At 38.1% G+C, this 7,006-nt stretch overlaps 1 protein-coding gene across 2 annotated transcripts in view; it reads right to left on the reverse strand.

Annotated features, from left to right (window-relative positions):
- Fbxo34 (F-box protein 34) overlaps positions 1-6,880 on the reverse strand; it is a 31,175-nt gene extending 24,295 nt beyond the window's left edge. The window contains exon 1 of one of the 2 annotated variants that reach the window (XM_013012363.1): positions 6,801-6,880. The gene's annotated coding sequence lies outside the window, so the exon portion shown is untranslated. Of the gene's footprint in view, positions 1-2,216; positions 2,292-6,800 lie in introns of those variants that run through there. The other variant, XM_013012364.1, reaches the window with a different exon arrangement.
- Between the last annotated feature and the right edge of the window lie 126 nt (positions 6,881-7,006).

Consider the following 7,006-nt stretch of genomic DNA (forward strand, 5'->3'; position numbering starts at 1 on the left):
TGCTTACAAAAGAAAAATACTATGAAGAAAGCCTGTCTTGAAAGGAGAATCTGGTTAAAGTCATCCTTTGCTAAAGGGATTCTCAAGAAGAAAAGACATCTATGTCACAATGACTCTGGTAGTAAATAGGACCAAAATCCAGTATCTCCAAGCCCAAATGATAATGTCAAAACAAAGTAAAACCAAAAATGGCAGAAGTGTACTAAGTGTCCAAAACAAAGGAGACCACTTATTCTTTTTTTTTTTTTTTGGTCGTGGGGCCTGAACACTGGGCCTGGGCGCTGTCCCTCAGCTCTTCAGCTCAAGGCTAGCGCTCTACCACTTGAGCCACAGCACCACTTCCGGCTTTTTTCTTTTTTCTTTTTTCTTATGTGGTGCTGAGGAATCGAACCCAGGGCCTCAAGCATGCAAGGCAAGCGCTCTACCACTGAGCCACCTTCCCAGCCCGAGACCACTTATTCTAAACAAACTTTTCACCAAAAAATGATTTTAATGTTAAAACTCAGTGCCTCTGTCCAAGGATCTGAATTCTTGTCTGAATGTGTACTGTCCTTTGCTTTGCTTCCATCATAAATATACCTGATGATACAAGGGCTAGGGGTTGTTCTTCTTAATCCCCACATTTGGTCTGTTGGAATGTATCTTTCTCTTTTGCTTTGCTAAATACATTTCTGGCTTGCTTGCTTGGGCTGGCAAGCTATCACTAGAGCCATTCCTTCAGTCTAAATTTCTGTCAGATGGACTTTTCCAAATTGCCTGTGCCTTACCTCTTCAGGAGTGTAATCACTTAATAAAAGCTATCTTTTCACATTTGAAGTCTCTTTCTCGGCTTTCCTGTGCCTGCTTATTCTCCTTTTTCTATAATGAAAGAACTGTCACATCATCACCACTGCCAACCAAAAACAGTATCAATTCAAGATTGAGGACAGAGTGTTCAAGCCCTCATCACTTCAAAAGGTCCGCTTTATAAGACATCTAAATGTATGACATGAACTTTGAGGGACACTCAGCACAAATTCCTCATAAAAATTCTAAGCAAATAAAAGAGAAATATTCTTTAACAAAAGGAATCTACTAGAAACTTACACAAAATAGGATAGTCAGTGGAAAAATATTTTTTAAATGCTATATAGAGCCACAAATAAAGGTACTAAGCCTAGAGCTGGAGGCTCACTCCTGTAATAACAGCTACTTAGGAGGCTGAGATCTAAGGACTACAGTTCAAAGCCAGCCCAGGCAGTTAAGGGTGAGACTCCTATCTCCATTTAATCACCAAAAAGCCAAAAATGGAGATGTCACTCAAGTGGTAGAGTGCTAGCCTTAAACAAAAAAGCTCAGGGATATTACTCAGACCCTAAACTCAAGATTTTGAGCTCTAGAACCTAAATAAACATATAAACAAATGTACCAGTCACTGCTATCTTATGTTTGTTATCTAGCTAGTCGGGACCTGAGATCTAAGGATAATGGTTCAAAGCCAGCCCTGACACGAAATTCCATGAGACTCTTATCTCCAATTAAACACCAAAAAGTCAAAAACAGAGTGGTGGCTCAAGTGGTAGAACACTAGTCCTGAGCAAAATAAAATACACACACACACACACACACGCATGCACGCGCACACGCGCGCACACACACACACACACCAAAGAAAGCACACAGGCTCTGAGTTCCAGCTCTAGAACCAACAGAAAAAAATTAGTTAGTCTAATAATAATCAACCTTACAAGACACAAGATTAACATTAAAAATTAACATTAAAGAATTATCACATAGCCAGGCACCAGTGGCACATGGCTCACACCTGTAATCTTAGCTACTCAGGAGGCTGAGATTTGAGGATCCCAGTTCCAAGCCAGCCCAGACAGGAAAGTCTATGCAACACTCATCTCCAATAAACTACTCAGAAAAAAAAAAAGAAGTGGTGCTGTGGCTCAAGTGGTAGAGCACTAATCTTGAGCACAAAAAGGCTCAGGGACAACGCCTAGGTCCAGAATTCAAGCCCCAGGACTGGGGGGAAAATGTAGGAATTATTGCATGCTTCAGCAATTTCCCTCCAAGGTAGATATCCAAAAGAACTCAAACACTCAGACAAAATTTTATAGTAACACTCTTCAGGAATAGCCAAAAGGTGAAAACAATTTGATTTCTATGAATAGATAAATAGATAAAACAAATTATGGCATATATACACAGTGGAAATTATTCAGTCATACCAGAAACAGCTACAGTCATAGCTGCTCAGGAGGCTGAAGCAGGAGGATTTCTGGAGCCCAGAAGTTCCAGGCAAGTCAAAGCAACATAGGAAAAAAAGTACTAAAAAGAAGAAATTGAAACACAGATACAAGATACATGCATGAACCTCAAAAACATCATGCAAAGTGAAAGAAGCCTGGTACAAAGTTCAAAGTTCATATGGACTGTTAAATAAGGAAAACACTGGTGGTAAGGGATGGTTATTTCTGTTAAATATAATCCTTTGGGAGAGGGGAAGACTACTGGGAATTTGAACTCCAAGGCTTTGAAACTTTCTAAGCCCTCTTCCTCTTTAGCCACATATCCAGCCTCTATTGAAGAGAAAGCAAAAAGTCCTTAATCAGTTTTGCTTATGTAAGTAGCTGTCTTATTTTTAAGATTATTTGCAGTTCACATTCTGAAGATCTCTGAAGAAATTTCAAAGAAACTCTTGGTCATTACCTTTGTCTATTTTTTATTCTTTAGTTTTGTCAAAAGATGAATAAAAAGAGAACTATCATAACATTAACAGTTAATCCAAGAAAAATATTTTAGTTTTGTCAAAAGATGAATAAAAAGAGAACTATCATAACATTAACAGTTAATCCAAGAAAAATATTTTAGTGAATCATAGGTATTTTTAATTATGACTTAATCTACACTGGTTTCTTTTTAGAGGTAACATGTTCCTATTTTATCACAGCCATCTGCCATCTCAACAGCATCCCAGTTTTTACAAAAGTTTTAACAAAGACTATGACTATACATTAAAAATGATAAATTTTCCCAACTTAAACCTTTATTTCCCCACTTACGACAGGTTCTTCCCTATGTAGTCTAGGCTGGCCTCTCCCCAAATTCATGATCATCCCACTTCTGACTCACAAGTACTGGAATTTTAAATGTATGCCACCATGCCTGGCTTAAAGTTTGTTTTAAAAAAAAAAAAAGAAATGTAGACAGATAAAAAAGCACACGTTGATTAAATTTGATCAAAAACTCATCCTAACCATTTTGCATTTCAAGACAGCAAGAGGACAAGAGTAGCTATCAGTAATCCCAACCATTCTACAGCTGACTGAATTACCATCTAGGTAAAGCAGGCAATCACTATCACTTTCACAAAGTCAGTGCCTAAGTCGGCATTTTTACAACATATGCCAGCACTAATGGCTCACATCTGTAATCCTAGCTACTCAAGAGGCTGAGATCTGAGAATCATGGTTTGAAGTCAGCATGGGCTGAAAGTCTTTGAGGCTGTTATCTCCAATTAAGCACCAAAAAGAGCTGGAAGAGGAGCTGGAAATAATAGAATGCTAGCCTTGAACACTAAAGCTCAGGGACAGCACCCAGGCCCTGAGTTCAAGTCCCAGGACGGGGAAAAAACAAACCACCAAAAAAACCTACTATAATTCTCCCCAGACCACAAGGACCCTCCTTTATAGACTTGCCATTCAAATGCCCACTAAACCAAGTACAGGTTTAAGAGGGAGGATTATGAAAAGTGCAGTGATCTCGGGATTTAGATGAATCTGACACAGTCATGTCTTAAGATGATTTGTTAAATAACCAAAATGATTTAACAATGTGCTCTTGGCATATTTTCCAAATGAATAAATTTTAGAAAAAAAAATCCTGTTGCAGACACCATGGGATATTAGTCCTAAACAAATAATTATATTGAAGACTTGGCCCAACCCTCATGACATCTCTTCTTGGATTACTTCTTCCTAAATTAAGTACTAGAAATTATACAGGCCTAAAAACAAAACAATTTGCCTCTGTAGAGTCAAGACTAGGTCTCACCACATGAACTGGGAAAAACAAACAAATCTCTTGAAAATAAAACATGAAGACATAAAGAGTAAAAAAGAAGCCTATTTTGTATAAATGATTTAATAAAATTTAGCAGTTGGCTATTCCTGTACACTGTCTTTAGAAATATTACAATCATGTCAACTTTGAACCATAAGCTTAACCAAAACACCTATCACACATCCAATGTCAGCTATTCATTTCCTTTCGTCACAACTGTCATTGTCTTAAATATACACATCCTTTTATAAAAATATACATAGTCTGGCACCGGTGGCTTGTGCCTGTAATCCCAGCTACTCAGGAGACTGAGATCTGAGGATCACGATTTAAGCCACCCTGGGTAGAAAAGTCCATGAGACTCTTATATCCAAAAAACTACTCAGAAAAAGTCAGAAGTGGCACTGTGGCTCAAGTGGTAGAGCACAAAGCCTAGGTAGAGAGGCTTGAGGACAGAGCCCAGCCTGAAGTTCAAGCCCCAGGACTGTGGAGTGGGGGAGAGGGCAACACATAAAAGGTAGGGGTGTAGTTTAGAAATCTGAATAATGGAATGTATAGTCTTAGCATATATAAGGCCATGAGTTCAGACTTGGGGGGGGGGGGGAAGGGAGGATGAAAAACTGCATTTCTCAAAAGAGGAATCCATGAATCCATCCTAATCCCCTTTCCTGGAGGATTACAGATAATTTTTTTCTGCTTAAATTGACATCTTGTAATCTTTCATCACTGGCCTTATAGGTAACAATTGGTAAACAGGAAAACATAATTTAGTGGACTATGAGGCAGCCTATGAAATTAAGAATATAGATCACCATAAGAAATGTACACATTATCTTGCCCATGTAATTGTAACCCCTCTGTACAGTATGTTCACAAAAAATAAAAATTAAAATAAAAAAAAAGAATATAGATCACCAATCCAATTACATCAAATCCCAAGCAAACTAGAAAACTCATACTAGAGATCAAGATATAACAAATGACCATGCCATCAAACCCAGCTACTGATAGATAATTAAATTGTTAAAGAATCTGGGACAATAACGTATCATTATTCTACTTCTCCTCAAGATCAAAGTCCATAAACTGAAGCCACTTTGTTATTCCACACATTAAAACAAAACAAACTACAAAAAAGGGGCAAAACTCATATTCTCAAACTCACAGGTCATCTGGTTCAAATCTATAGATGGTTACTCTTTTTTTATGAAAATGAAACACTACCTTCCCTGAGTAAAATCTTTTCCTGACTTACAAATCAATTGGAGATTGGCCAAGCCTATTTGAACCTTCTTAAGTTGTTGACATTATTTATCTGTTTCTATTTAGAAAGTCTATTCTAGACTTCTGAATACCAGTTGACTCACATCTATAATTCTAGCTACTTAGGAGGCTGATATTTGATGCTGCTTAAAGCCAACCCAGGCAGGACAAACTCTTATCTCCAATTAATCTTCAAAAAAAAGCCAGAAGTACAGCTGTGGCTTAAGTGGTAGAGTGTCAGCCTTCAGTGAAAAAGCTAAGGGACAGCACCCAGACCCTGAGTTCAATTCCCAGTATTGGAACTTCAAGATGGTAAACATACAGGTCTGTGTTTATCATTCACACAGACTTTATTTTAAAAGACATTATCTTAAGTGCCAGCAAATAAGACAAAGAAAACTGGACAGAAATTGTTGGAAGCTAGAAAATACATGAATGAGAGGCTGGGAGGTTGGCTCAGTGGTAGAATGCTTGCCTGGCATGCATGAGGCCCTGGGTTCAATTCCCCAGCACCACATAAGTAGAAAAAGCCGGAAGTGGCGCTGTGGCTCAAGTGGTAGGGCGCTAGCCTTGAGCTGAAGAGCTGAGGGACAGCACCCAGGCCCAGAGTTCAGCCCTCACAACTGGCAAAAAAAAAAGAAAGAAAATACATGAAGACCCTAGAATACAGAATGGTAACTAAAGCAAGCATCACGGAACATTCCCCAAACAGAAGTAGTAGGGATTTAAAGGCAAGTAGTGGTAGACTGCTTGCCTTGCATGCATGAGGCCCTGGGTTCAATTCCTCAGCACTACATAAGCAGAAAAAACCGGCAGTGGTGCTGTGGTTCAAGTGGTAGAGTGCTAGCCTTGAGCTGAATAGCTGAGGGAGGGCCCAGAGTTCAAGCTCCATGACTGGCAAAAAAAAAAAAGGGGGGGGGGAAGGATTATAACTTTGAAATATGGCCCAAATTCCTAGATCATTTCCTCTCATGCATTTAGCTAGACAGCTAACTGTCCATCAGTTACCTGGTCCTTTGACATACTGAATACTGTAAACTTAAAAAAAAAAAAGGCAGTCTCAAAACAAAGGTATATGGTATTTCAAGTTTCTTTATATGACTAAATCAATTTCTTCCAGAAATAAAGAAATTGTATGAACCCCCTTCCTATAATTTATCAAATTGTTAAGAGTAACTTACAAGGAAGGACACTGGAATGTCACTACACGCAGAATTCAAGCAAAGCTTGTCCAGTCAGTCTACTATTTATCCTCTGGACCCATTAATTTCCCCTAAAAACAATTATTCTTACTCAAAAAATTCCTGTATTTCCCCACTTCCCACTCCCAGATGAAGAAGGGCAGATCAAGCTTCCAAATCAGATGGAGCTATTAGGCATTTGCTTTTCATTCTTGTGATCCCTATGCATATAAAAACTCATATGCCAGTTATCTGTTAAGTCTGTAGTTATAGTATTTGCTGATTTATGTGGTGTAAATATCTTACCATGACTGCTTCAAGCTACCAAATAATGTCCCGGAATCCAGAGTTCAGAAGAGATGCACAGTAACATTATTAGAGTATTTTTCCCTATGAATAAAATAGATATAAGTAATTTTACCATCCAAAATAACCAAATGTGATGAAACATTAAAAAGTGATGAGTTTTGTTTTTATTACTTTCATTTTTCTTTGTTTTTTTTTTTTTTTTT

Source organism: Dipodomys ordii, unplaced genomic scaffold (genome assembly GCF_000151885.1).
Source record: "Dipodomys ordii isolate 6190 unplaced genomic scaffold, Dord_2.0 Scaffold16, whole genome shotgun sequence".
NCBI classification, from domain to species: domain Eukaryota; kingdom Metazoa; phylum Chordata; class Mammalia; order Rodentia; family Heteromyidae; genus Dipodomys; species Dipodomys ordii.